We start from the raw sequence: 14,193 nt of genomic DNA on the forward strand, positions 1-14,193 counted from the left end.
ATTTTTAATAGCTTCTTAAAAGTGTTTAGAAAATCTGGAGCTCAAAAATGCATTCTGCCACGTTGATGTTTTAGTATCATAAATTAGGAACATTGACATAGCTATAGGTCCACCTAACAGGTTACACATGGTAGTAGCTCTGATTTCATTGCAGTTATTACCATGTACATTGACACCACATAACCAGTGTACTAGGTTGAGTATGTGCACTTTCTACCCTGGAATGAAATGTATAAACATTCCTCTTGGCTTTGCATCATGTCCAAAAGGGCATTTTGGTGTTGGCTTATATAAGCAAAAGAGGGAAAAGCCATTTGGTGTGGCAGATATTTTGGAAGGGAAAGGGCTGGGGAAAAGATAGCAGATACCTGGTGGAAGGGGTCAGAGGATACTCATGCTGAAATGCTATTATCTTTATGTTTATCTCAAACCAGTTTTGGGCTTCTCCATTCATTGGCTTTGTTTGACCCTCTTCTTACTTGAAGGTTTAATTAAGTTCAATCATATGCTGTCAACTGTTCCACTTTAAGTGGAATTTTTTGTTTCTGGTTCATTGTAATAAGAAATGCTTTTCTCAAAAAAAAAAAAAAAGAATTTACCCATTTCTTCTAGGTTACCCAATTTGTTGGTTTATAATTTTTCACAATAGTATTATAATCCTTGCTATTTCTGTGGTATCCATTTCAATGTCTCTTCTTTCATTCCTGATTTTATTTATTTGAGTTTTTTCTCTTTTTTCTCAGTTAGTCTACTTAAAGACTTATCAATTTTGCTTTTCTTTTCTAAATATGAACTTTTGGCTTCATTGACTTTAGTCTGTTGTTTTTCTATTCTTTATTTATTTCTGCTCTAATGTTTATTATTTCCTTTTTTCTGTTAACTTTGAGCTTAATTTGTTCTGTTACTTGCTCCTTGAGGAATAAAGTTTGGTTGTTTATTGCAGATTTTTCTTTTTTAATGTAGGCACTTATAACTGTAAACTTTCCTGTTAGTACTGCTTTTACAGCATCCCCAAAGTTTTGCAATATTTTGTTTTATTTATTTATTTTTTCTCATATTATTTTCTGATGTCCCTTTGATTTATTCTTTGTTGTTTAGGATTGTGTTGCTTAATTTCCTCATATTTTTGAATTTTCCAATTTTCCTTCTATTGTTGATTTCTAATTTCATTCCATTTTGTTCATAAAAGGAACCTGATATTCTTCTGTTCTTAATATGCTTGTATAACAAGTATTTTTGTTTTCTTCCCTCTTTTAATTTCTTGTTATGTAACGTAAGACCTACTGATTGTTGTATCATTGTATTTAAGAATTTTTAACTTTATACTGTTTTTGTTACAAGATAGAATAAGCATCACTCAAAGGCTGAATTTCATCTTCTGGGGACAGATTTAATGCATTTTGTATTGTACACAGGATAGTTGTATCATGATAGGTGGAATTATGACCTTGTTACTGTCTTTGTTTGGAGATTAAGTATGGTTTAAGGAGATGCTTATGGGTGCCAAGTGGACAATGGGTGGACTTGTGACAGTTAATTTGATGTGTCAACTTGACTTGGCCAAGGAGTGCTCAGATTAAACATTATTTGTGAGTATATCTGTGAGAATCTTTCCACACAAGATTAGCATTTGAATAAGGAACCCAATAAAGTATAATGCCCTTCACAATGTGGGTGGGCATCATTTAATCCATGGAGGGCCTGAATAAAACAAAAAGGTGAAGGAAGGAAGAGTTCATTTATTGTTCTTTCTGCCTACCTGCTTGAGCTGAGACATTGGGGGTTTTTTCTGCCCTTGGATTGGAATTTATACCATCAGCTCCACTGGTTCTCAGGCATTCAAACTCAGACTGGAACTACACCACTGGCTTTCCTGAATTTCCAACTTGCTGACACCAGATTGTAGTACTTCTCAGCCTTCATAATCATGTGGCCCAATTCCTCATAATAAATACTTCATATATATATCCTTTGGTTCTGTTTCTTTGGGGAACTGTAACACAGGTGCATACATTAAGGGTTAGGTCTTGAAGAATCAACCCCTTACTTATTATTTAATGTCCTTCTTTATCCCTGATAACTATCCTATATTCAAAATCTTCTCTGTCTGAAATTAATTTAGCTATTCTGCTTTATTTAGATAAGGGTTAGCATAGTGTTTTTTTCTCTATCCATTTACTTTTTAAAAGTATAATCAGTTTACAGTGTCATGTCAATTTCTCATATACAGCATAAAGTTTCAGTCATACATATATTCCTTTTCATATTCTTTTTCATTATAGGTTACTACAAGGTATTGAATATAGTTCCCTGTGCTATATAGTATAAACTTGTTGTTCACCTACTTTATATATAATAGTTAGTATCTGCAAATCTAGATCTCCCACATCCACTTACTTTTAATCTATATGTATCTTTATATTTAAACTGGGTTTCTTGTATATACGTGCTTACTGTTAATCTGAACATATCCTGTGGTTATAACTTGAGGAAGGTTTTCTGTAAATAGAATTTATGTAGGCTTCTGCCAGTAGCCAGTGGGAGTCCTTTAACCTATGATAACTCAGTCCTCTATAGAGGTTTTGGCTTAAAGTAGCTATCCCGAACCAAGAATTTATAAGCCTGAGTATATAATTTTATTTCCTTAAGCTCTTAAGTGCAGTCAGAAATAGACATCCAACCCACAAACCTTGTATTCCTCGTTCCAACAATAACAGTGTATCATAATACCTCTTCATTACAGTCACCAGTGAAAATTTAAGTAACTATTTGCCACTGTTTGCTATGAACTAACAGTGATGCATTCTCCAATAGTAACAAGATTGTCACTGCTTTTATACCCAATCAGGTCAGATAACCAATCCCAGATTCCCAATCTTAAAGTTTTATTGCCTGCAGTTACTTCTAGTATCAAATACTTTATGGGTCGGGGCTTGGTTTAGGTAGTAGAAGCTATTCCAAATATTTTAAGTAAAATGGACTTAAAATAGTAAATTCAGGATTTATGAAGTTTTCCAAGTGTTGGAGGATGAAGCTCAAGACTAGACCTCCAGTAGTAACACCTAGTACTCCTTAGAACATATATATTTGAAGCACTAATATTTTTCATCATAATCAGGAAGGTGGGGAATCAAGAGGTGACCCCGTAAGTTATGAACTTTAATGTAATATCATTGTAGCCATGATCCAGGGATAAGAAAGGCTGGTCAGGAAGCTATGACTACGACTACTACAAACACTGCATCTGTCCGGACACTGGAATGTGGAATCTAGACCATGATAACCACTATCTTTCTCAGCACCCATAATGCTAATGGCTGGACTCAGAAATGTGGAGTCTGGCCACTATTATTGCTGTAATTGCCACTTTCATGAAACTGGAAATTGAGCAATGACATCTCTACAGCCAATTTTTGCCAGCCAGAAAACTGGAAAGCCATTTTAATGGGCTTATGCCTAACTTCTGCCTTCCAAATCTTATGTTAGCACAACTCATTAGCAAAACTTAATTTGACTCTGTTGTTGTTTTATATTGCTGAGTAACAAGTTACTACAAACTTAGCAGTTTAAAACAACATTCATTTTTTAGCTCACAGTTATCTAGTTCAGAAATCTGACATGTCACCACTGGCTTCTCTGCTCAGTATATCACAAGGCCGGAATCAAAGTGTCAACCATGCTGAGTTATGGTTTAAATGGTCTGGGAAAACAGCTGTTGGCAAAATTTATCTCCATGGAGTTATAGGACTAAGGTTCCCATTTCCTTAAAAGCCATCAGCTAGGAGTCATTCTTTGTTCCTGGAAATCACTCTCTGTTCCATTTATACATGGTTCCCTTCATCTTCTAATGCTAGCAAGAGCAGGCCCATTAAATCCTCCTGCTTGAAAACTCTGACATCTTTCTGCCATCAGCTGGAGAAAATTTTCAGATTTGAAAGGACTCACTTGATTGAGTCAAGTCCATCCAGATAACCTCTGTTTATTAACGTCAACTGACATGGGACTTTAATTTCATCTGTAACATTCCTTCACAGCCATACCTAGATTAATACTTAATTGGATAACCAGAGTATGGGAATCTTAGTAGAGTCTTGTCTATCATGGCCTCCATAACTCCAGTCACAAGAGATTTCTGGATATTTATTTTTTAGCTTTCCAGTTACTATAGTACTAAAAAATCATGCTAGAAGGAACTTAAAATTTTGTCTTTTAAAAATATCCAGCCCAGGATATTGGGAATAAATACTTTTTTTAAGTAGCATATTTAGGAAACTGCAGAAGTTCATTATGGCTAAATTGTAAGGTTGGTACATGATGAAAGAGGCAAGAAATGAGCTTCTCAGTGTGGGTTGGGAAAATTGTGAAGAACTATGTATGAATATAAGGATTTTATGCTTATTTCTGCGGTTGACGAGAAGTTATATAGGATAGAGTTTAAATCATAAATATTGAAATGATATTGAAATCAGTAAATACTGGTTTACATCCTGATTTCACCATTAATTAATTTTTTACTTGACATTTCTGAGCATCAAGTAGATGAGGATAATAATAGTCATCTATTATCTGAAAAGGATAAAAAAAAGACTGTATATGTTAAGTGAATAAGATGTAGACAGCACTTTAAAATGCTAGTTTTTATTGTCATTAAATGTGTTATACAGTATAGTTAAAATCCCCAAGTTTTAGAAAGAAAATCCCATCATCAATGTGTAAGATAGTTTAGAATGGAAAAGAGACCAGAGGCAGTGAGACAAGTTAGCAAAGGTCCAGATAATAGATGATAAGAATGTGTAAACTAAGACACTGTTGATCAGAATGAAAAGGAGAAGAACTGAGAATCATTTCAGAAATAGATTTGGTTTATCTGTGCTAATTTATTTAATTCACAGGGGTCATCAATCAGTCAATCATAGTACCAACTAGGTCAAAGCCATTCCCCTGCTAGGGGAAGTGACCCCTGGTCATTTCTTGATCATATTCTACTTACATGATGTCCCACTTTATACTTTTCCACAACCAACACTTAGCTATAGGGTATTAGACTATGAATGGTCACTGCATTGTGACAAGCCATTCTCTGAACTTAATCCAGAAGCTTATGAGGTAACAACACATGAACAGTTCTGGCCAAATGAGGATAAACTAAACAATAATATTCTTTTTTTAATAAATATAAACTAGGAATCCCAAGATAATGGTGTAGTTAATAGACACAGCTGAGGCTAAAAGCATGTGCAGAGGGATAAAATGGCAAGGGGGACCATAAAAAAGGTGATTGAACTGAAGTTCATGGATTGGTCAAATTATAAGCAAGCAGACAATTTGTATAAGATGGAGATTGTTTTATAGGATGTTAATGTTACACACAAATTTTTTAAATTATTATAAATTAAATTTAAAATATTGGAATATGGTGAGTTATGCATCATCAACCTGGTTAATAGCAGGGAAGAGAGAAAATATACTGAATAGAGTTTAAAACAGTCAATGCATAGAAGGAGGAGAAATAAGTAGAAACAAAGAAAACATCAGAAACCAAAAGAGTAGCTGTGTCACATTAATGGTACAACACTAAATTGAAAATCCATGAGCAACTGCTACAGAGGTTCCTGGAAGTCTTGACAGTCCATAAAATGGCCTCAGAACTATGTTATAGTTCTCTCTGTGAAATCTGACTACTGTTCTGCTCAGCTTTTAGAATTCCCAGGGAAGCCCTGTCACAATTTTTTCATATTTATCCTCATATTATCACCCATGACTTGAACTCTTCCAAGAGAGACTATGTTCCTTCCAACTAGGAAAAACATATATAGTATGGAAACTCTTCTCTGTCTGGTCTTTGTGTGATGTTCCATGAATCAGTCTCTCTATTGCTTGAATTCTTAATATCTCCCAGTGTTGGGTTTTCCTCCTGTGTCTACAAACATGCCTCAACTCTCTCTAAACTAAAAATTCATCTACTACTTCCTGTCACCTCTTCAAGGTACTATCTTGTCTATTTTTCTTATTTTCACATTTCCTTCAGAGAACATTCCACAATGGTTTTCACTTCTTCACCACCCATTCACAGTTTTACTTCTTAAAATCAGTCTCAACACCACCATTCTAATGAAATTGCTTTACTAGACACTGAAAATGACCTTCTGGTTTCCAAATCCATTCATCTACATCAATATTCATTTTTCTTGACATTTCTGCAATATTTGAAGCTGTTGACAACTCCATACTTCTAAGAATTCCTCCTCTTTTGGCTTCTGTAAAAATGTACCCTCCTCATTTCTACCTGACTGGTTTTTCTGTATCCTTTGTCAAGTTCTCTTCTTCCAGGCTGCTAAATATATACAACCCCAATTTTACTATCTTATTATCCCACTTGCTGGCAAATTTTACTCCGATCCCCCTACAATGCCTGCCCTTATCACTTCTCACCTTGGAGGAATACCTTTCCGTGCTCCACTCTCAGTGTATCAGCATTGTATTAACTTGCTATGGCCGCCCCCATTGTTCAGCTAGGTATGGTTCTCTAATTTTGTTGGCTGCTTTTCTGCCTAGTACAGCAGACATTGATGCAGTGTTGTAGGTCAGACTGTTGTCACTAGTCTGTTCCTACTTTTGTGGATACTGTCATCTTTCTACTTGATCTGCTTGGCGTGACATTTCTCTCTTCTTGTTGCCAAAGGTGAAAGGGTTTGCATGACAGTATGATGGAGTGTAACTCCCTCCCCTTTATTTTCCAATTTGTTAAATTAATCCCAAAGAAGTGTTCTTGTGCATCCATATCTTAAAGAGTATGTAGTGAAATATCTCTCCATAGGTCTCAGACAGTCCAACTGGAGCTGAACCAGGAGATTAAACTTAATAATTAACATTTGTTGAGCCTGTACTACATCTCAAGAACTGTTTTATATTCAGACTATATTTTAACTTCTTTTACCACTACAACAGATTTATGGGACAATATTATTTTTTCAGTTATGTGTTTTAAAATACTGAGGCACAGAGAAGTTAAGATACTTGCCCAAAACCACACAGTTACTAAGTGGAAGGGCAGGAATTCAAACCCACACAGTCTGTCTCTAGTGACTCTACTCTTAACCGCTAGACTCTACCATGTTTCAGAGTCCAAGCTATGGAAATAATCTTTTTCTTAGAATGTTCTTCCCTAAATTAACTATGCTTTGTTACTGGGGCCAAGCAAGGGATTTTTAAATCTTCCTGCCAGGAGATTTTTGTTGGAAGAGCCCACCAGTTTGCTGGGCATGCCTATCTAAGTCTGAATTATTTCCAAGAAAAAAAAAAAATCTTCACCAAATTTACCTTGTGGAGCCATCACGATTATTTGCAGATCTTCCTTAAGCACTTTTATCTTTAAGTTGGATCTTGCTACTTTCATATATTCCTTAAGATTCTATTCCTGACCTTCTGGTCATTTGCTTTTTAGAATCCATTCCTCAGAAAATGTATCTGCATCCATAGATTCAACCATCACTTCTATGTAAATGACTCCTACATCCGTATCTTCAGTCCTAGTATCTCTCTAGAACAGAAGACCTGCAGAGCCAACTGCTTCACTGATATTTCCACTTCAGTGGCACTACAAATTCAATATTTTCAGAATTGAACTCCTCATTTTCTTGCTCAAGACAATTTATTTTCCTGACATTTAATTTATTCCAACAGTTCTACTCAGGCTTGAAATCTCTATGTCATTTTTGATTCGTCCCTCTCTTCCATTTCTTATGGCCAACCAGTTGCTGAATTGTATTAATTTTAGTTTCCATGGGATACTTTTTATCCATTCTTTTCTGTTTCCTCTGCCACTGATTAAGTTCAGGCTTGATTGACTCAATCTTGAGCTTTTATAAGGCCTTCTTAGCAGGTCTTCATCTTTTCAGCCTCCTCAATTCCAAATTACCTTACCCTTCTATTAGAAAAATATTCTTTCGGTAACGCCTTATATATTTTATTTTCTCACTTTAAAATGTTCATTGCTCCTCCTCAGTTAACTATCAGATTAACTTGAAACTATCACTTTGCATCCAAGACTCTCATCATTTTGTTTCAAATTACTTTTCCAGGTTTTTATTTGTCTAATCTACTAGACCATCTATAAATGATCACTCTACAGACATACTGGGGTGCTTACTGACTCATCCTTTGCTTCTTCCAAGCTTATTTTAATCCATCTTTTTGGAATGTCTTCTATTCCCACCCTGGAGTCCATATTTTAAAATTCTGCAATTTTATCTCACCACCTCTTTAATGAAACCTCTTTTAATCCCCCTAATTAGATGTGACCTTTTATTCATTTGTTCCCACACCATTTTGTACCTATTTTACTGTACTCATCACATTCTGATGACTACTCTAGCTAATTTTCACATATCTCCCTTCCATCTCTACCTTACAGCCCCACTCCCAACTTTATCCAAGCTAGTAAGTAAGCAATTTAAGAGAATGGGCAATCTTTTTTATGTTTATTTTCCCTGTGGTGATTAACAGATTGCTTACATATAGAAAGTACTCAGTAAAAATCATTTAGTTGAATTAAAACTTCAAATAAGTCAGAATTCCTAATGTCTGTGGTGGAGATATAAAACATCTGTTAGTGCACACGGAAGGAGAAGGAAGTCTACTAGTTTCTTGAGTAGGGAAAAGGTGACAACAAATACAGCTATACCAAAGGCTGTCCCCTAAAGATCTTCAGAGGCTCCCCCCAAATACGTTAGAGATCCTCATTGTGTATAAGCCACTGGCTGTGAAATAATGAACAATCAAAAATCTAGAACAATATGTGAAGCCCCTGAGGGCAGCAAATGTCTTTATTTTCCTCACTGTTTTATTCTCCATGACTGGTGGGCATAATACATCTCACATATTTATAGATTGAATATATAAAGGAAATAAAAAATTGAATGATGGAAGTGCGTGAATACCATGATGGAGGTGATTTCCTTTGTCAGTCTGTTTAAATGTTGTTCTTAGCTTAGAGAAGGGTTAAACTGGGGTAGGGACTCCTGAGTAGAGCGATAGTAAAGAAGGAAGCCATATGTTTAAACAGAGTGGTTATGAAAACTTTAAAATTTAATGATATAGTTGGTAATCACTATTCAAATAAAATCTCTACGTAAATATAAAATTGTACTAAAATTTATTACAATTGCATAAATGTACACATTTGAAAAATTTTATTCTACTGATACACAAAAATATACAGAGAGAACAGACCTGCCAGTTTGCAGTCCAGTCCATGATGGACTGAGCTTGGAAATTACCACTCTGTCCTAACAACAAATAAAAAACTGAACAAACTGAAAAATCAACAACTCTACTTAGATCCATAAGAGAAGTGAGTTCACAAGGCAAACCACTTTCCCCCAAATTGGAAAGACAGACAGGTAAATACAGAGAATAACAACTTACCAGACCAGAAACCCATGAACAGACACCTCCATGGGAACCTGTGCTGGGGTAAGAAAACCTGAATGGTCACTGATGAATCACTGGAGGCTCAGTGTGGACAAGTCTGAGAGTCAAAAACTCCTGGGGGACCCAGTCATAGTGGGGTGAGTTTTACCTCTAGGAGCTCACAAGTTCTCACAGTGAATATTTTGGAGGGGAAAAAACAAAAAAAACAAAAAAACACCCTTCTGTTTCTGGCAGAAGGAGGAAAGAAAAGGTAGCCATTTTGAAATACATCAGAGCAATCTGTTCTTATTATCAAGGCCTACATTCAGGAAGAGCTAGTTAAATAGGACTCAACTTACTAGGGTTTTATCAACTTACGAGGGTTTTGTCAGAGTCTAACTGACTTGGGAGAAGGGAAACTCCAACTCCTGCTCACTCTGTCCTTTCATGCAAGGGAAGGCAAATATCCAATTCCAGCCCACTCTAACCACTCTAACAATTCTGTCCCACCTGAAGGAGAGAAGACTTGTAAATATCATAGTCCAGAGGCACAGGCTCACTAAAAGACAGTTGAAATTAATTTTTTCTCTCCTTTTTCTGCCTTTTTTTTTGTTTTATTTATTTATTTTTGTTTTGTTTTGTTTTGCGTGTGTGTGTGTCGGGGAGGTAATTAGGTTTATTTATTTATTCTTATTTGTTTGTTTGTTTGTTTATTTATGTAATGGAGGTACTGGAGATTGAACCCAAGACCTCATGCATGGTAAGCATGTGCTCTACCACTGAGCTATTACCCCCCTGCCCTGATATAGTGTTATTTGAAAGCGGACTTGGATTAGTTGTAAATGTATATTGCAAACTTCAGGGCAACCACTATGAAAAGTAAAAATAGTATAACTTATATGCTAAGAGAAACAGGTTCACTGATGGAGAGGAATTTTGCCTCAGAATGAATCACATGGGTCTCACCCATATCTGGTTTACATGTCATTTAGATGAGACTTTGGACTTTAAATATTAAAGCTGATGCTAGAGAAAAGTTAGATTTTTGGGACTATCAGGATGGAATGTATCTATTTTGCATGTGAAAAGGACATAAATTTTGGGAGGCCAGAAGGAGAATGCTATAGGCTAAATGTGTCCTGCCAAAATTCATATGTTGAGACCCCAAGCACCAATGTATGGCTTTAAAAGGTGGAACCTTGAGAGGTAAGTAGGTTTTGATAAGGTCATGAGGGTAGAGTCCTCATGATGGAATTAGTGTCCTTATAAGAAGAGACCAGAGAGTTTGATCTCTGTCTATTCACAAATTGAGAACGCAGCAAGTAAATGGCCATCTGTAAGCCAGGAAGAACACACTCACCAGACACTGAATCAACCAGCACCTTGGTCCTGGACCTCCCTGTTCCCAGAACTTTGAAAAATAATGTTTGTTGTTTTGGCAACTCAGTATAAGATATTTTGTTTTAGCAGCCCCAACTGACTAAGACACCTATGTGTAAATCTAACAAAGTATGTGTAAGCTTTATATGAGGAAAACTATAAAACTCAGAAGAAATCAAAGAAGAACTAAGTAAATATAGAAATATACCATATCCATGAATAGGAAGATCCAGTATAGTCAAGATGTTAGTTACTCCAAACTTGATCTATAGATTCAATAAAATCCCACTCAAAATTGCAGCAAGTTATTTTGTGGGTATTGACAAACTGTTATTAAGTTTTCAGTAAGAGGTAAAAGACTCAGAATAGCCAGCACAAAAAGGACAAGAATGAAATTGAAGGACTGACACTTGACTTCAAGACTTACTCTAAAGCTACCCTAGTCAAGAAAGTGTGATATTAGCTTAAGAATAGTCAAAGAGATCAATGGAACAGAAAAGAAAGCCAAGAAATAGACTCACATAAATATAGTCAACTGATCTTTGACAAAGGAGCAAAAGTAATGCAATGGAGAAAAGATAGTTTAAGGTTTTTTTAAACAAATGGTGCTGGAGCAATTAGACATCCACATGCAAAGAAATTAATCTAGATACAGACTTCACAATTTTTAGAAAAATTAACTAATGATGGATCACAGATATAAATGTAAAATGCAAAACTGTAAAACTCCTAGAAGATAACATAGAAGAAAATCTAGATAACCTTGAGTTTACTGATGACTTTTTAGATACAATATCAAAGGCACAGTCAATGAAAGAAAGCAATGATAAGCTGAACTACATTAAAAATAAAAATTTCCTCTCTGCAAAAGGCACTGTCAAAAGAGTGAAAAGACAAGCCACATACTGGGGGAAAATATTTGCAAAAGATATACTACAAAAATGATTGTTATCCAAACTATTCAGACAACTATTAAAACCTAATTTAAAAGTGAACAACAAGATGAAAATAGCTCAGCTATAGATAGATACCTATTATAATTGAGATGAGGAAAACACTGGAATGAAAATTGCATTTAGATTGTTTTCAGAACAACTGCATTCTTTCACTATACAGCTTGCTACAATAAAAATCTGATATACCTTTAAAACATTTCTTTTCTTAGCCCAGGTTTTGTTGTTAATACATGATTCAGAATAGTGAAATTGTGTTTTGGGGTTTTTTTGGTTTTTTTTTTTTTTGAGAGGCTATTGAGTTAGAGTGAACTATGTTTAAATCCCTGCTTCACCACTGTCTAAGTCATTTGGTAATATTATTTAAACTTTTTAAGCTTTAATTCCCTCACTGTGAATAATAGAACCTACTTTGTAGAGTTGTTGTGAAGATGAGATAAAATAAGTAAATTTTATTCACACACTTAGAAGTTACACGGTCATAAAGATATACCATCAGTTGCCTTAAATTTCTTGTGGCTCAAACTCCTATAAAACATATTGAAGGAAATATCTTCATTCAGAGGTTTTACCTCTCAAGGAAATCTACGTTTCCTAGGTAGTTATAATACTTGATACTTTCTCAATGATTTTTTTTTTCACAGAATGTTAAAACTTTTGACAGGAAATTAGTTGAAAACCTATAGCCTCCAACATACCTAGCAACCCATAATTTCCATCTTTACCTTCATGAAGCACATGTTATTCTTAACACTTTCCTTATATTAGAGCAGGCAGATAGCTAGATATGAGCAGAGAAAGAGGGGCATGGGACAAATGGCAGGAAACCACACATCTTGTGAACAACAGCGGTCCTTGGGCAGACAGAAAAGCAGGAACCTCTAGAGTACAAGAAATCACACAGTTTGGGTTGACAAGTGTCCTGGAGGCAGACAAAGAAAAGTAGGAAAAGGGAGAAATCTCCAGTGTCTGAATGTAACCTTTTGCTCATTATGGCCTCATTACAGTAAAATTAGCCTTGCAGATTAGACGTATCCATCATGCAGTGATGTCATGACACTTCTAATCCAGACTACATAAAAGCAAAAATCTCTCCTCCCCTCAGGAAGGTGGGGCTGGGATGAAAATCAGGGAATATGACCCCAAACCCTTCCCCACATGAATATTCCCCCCATTCATTTTTACACCCTATGTAACCAAACTGCCAAAGAAACTCAGCAAAGCTACTCATCTGAGTCTGCTCACTCTCCCCTTGAGAGGGTAATATCTATAGCTTAATAAATCCTCAGTTTATTTTCTGGGCCTCTGTGTCTCATCTCTGAATTCTTTCTGCAATGAGACAAGAACCTGATCACCAGCAACACTTTGGAACCTAGTTACATGCCTTCCAGTAATGCCAAAGATTTTTAAAGACATAAACAAGTTTATTCTAAAATATATGCAGAAAGGCACAGAACCTAGAAAAACTAAAATAATTTTGAAAAGAAAAGTGAAGTGGGCAGACTCTGTCTCCTAGATTAAGGCCTACTATGTAGTTACAGTGATCAAGACAGTGTAGGATTGGTATGGAGGGATAGACACAAGATTAATGGAACAGAAGCATAACTCAGAAATAGACCCATTCAAATATGCCCAACTGATTTTTGACAAAAATTTTTAAAAATTCAATGAGTAAAAATAATCTTTTCTACAACTGGTCATGGAGCAATTACACATCCATACACACACACACACGCACACACAATTTTTTAAAGAATTCAAAATGGATTACAGACTTAAATGTAAAATGTAAAACTATAAAATTTTAGAAAAGTTATGGGAAGATCTTCATAATTTAGAGCTAGGCAAAAAGTTTTTAGACTTGACACCAAAAGCATGAGCCATACAAAGATAAGTTGATTAATTGGACTTCATCAAATTTTTTTTAAAAACATATTTTCCTTTGTGAAAGCTCATGTGAACAGGATAAAAGGACAAGTCTTGGTTTGGGGAAAACGTTTGCAATCAGCCTATCCTACAAAGGACTAGTATCTAGACTAAAGAATTCTTGAAATTAAATATTTATAAGAACTGTATTAAAAATGACCAAAGACATCAACAGACATTTCACTAAAGAGAACATGTAAATGTGAAAGAAACACATTAAAATACATTCTGCAATGTTAGCGATCAGGGAAATGCAAGTCAAGAACTACAGTAAGCTATCACTATGCACTTATTAGAATAACTAAAATAAAAAAGAGTGACACCACAAAATGCTAGCACATCCAGATCCAGAGAAACTGGAGCTCTTGTGCCTTGCTAATGTGAAATGATAGAGCCACTTTAGGAAAAATTGGCAGTTTCTAATAAAACTAAACATGCAATTACCATATGATCCAGAAATTTCATTCTTGGACATTTATCCAAAGAAATGACAACTCATGTTCACAGAAAAGATTGTACATAA

At 35.3% G+C, this 14,193-nt stretch overlaps 1 non-coding gene across 1 annotated transcript; it reads right to left on the bottom strand.

The window, feature by feature from the left end:
• Nucleotides 1-10,133: 10,133 nt before the first annotated feature.
• Nucleotides 10,134-10,206, bottom strand: TRNAG-ACC (transfer RNA glycine (anticodon ACC)). Its single transcript has one exon. It is a non-coding gene; the product is annotated as a tRNA-Gly (tRNA).
• Between the last annotated feature and the right edge of the window lie 3,987 nt (nt 10,207-14,193).

Source organism: Camelus dromedarius, chromosome X, assembly GCF_036321535.1.
Source record: "Camelus dromedarius isolate mCamDro1 chromosome X, mCamDro1.pat, whole genome shotgun sequence".
Lineage (NCBI taxonomy): Eukaryota > Metazoa > Chordata > Mammalia > Artiodactyla > Camelidae > Camelus > Camelus dromedarius.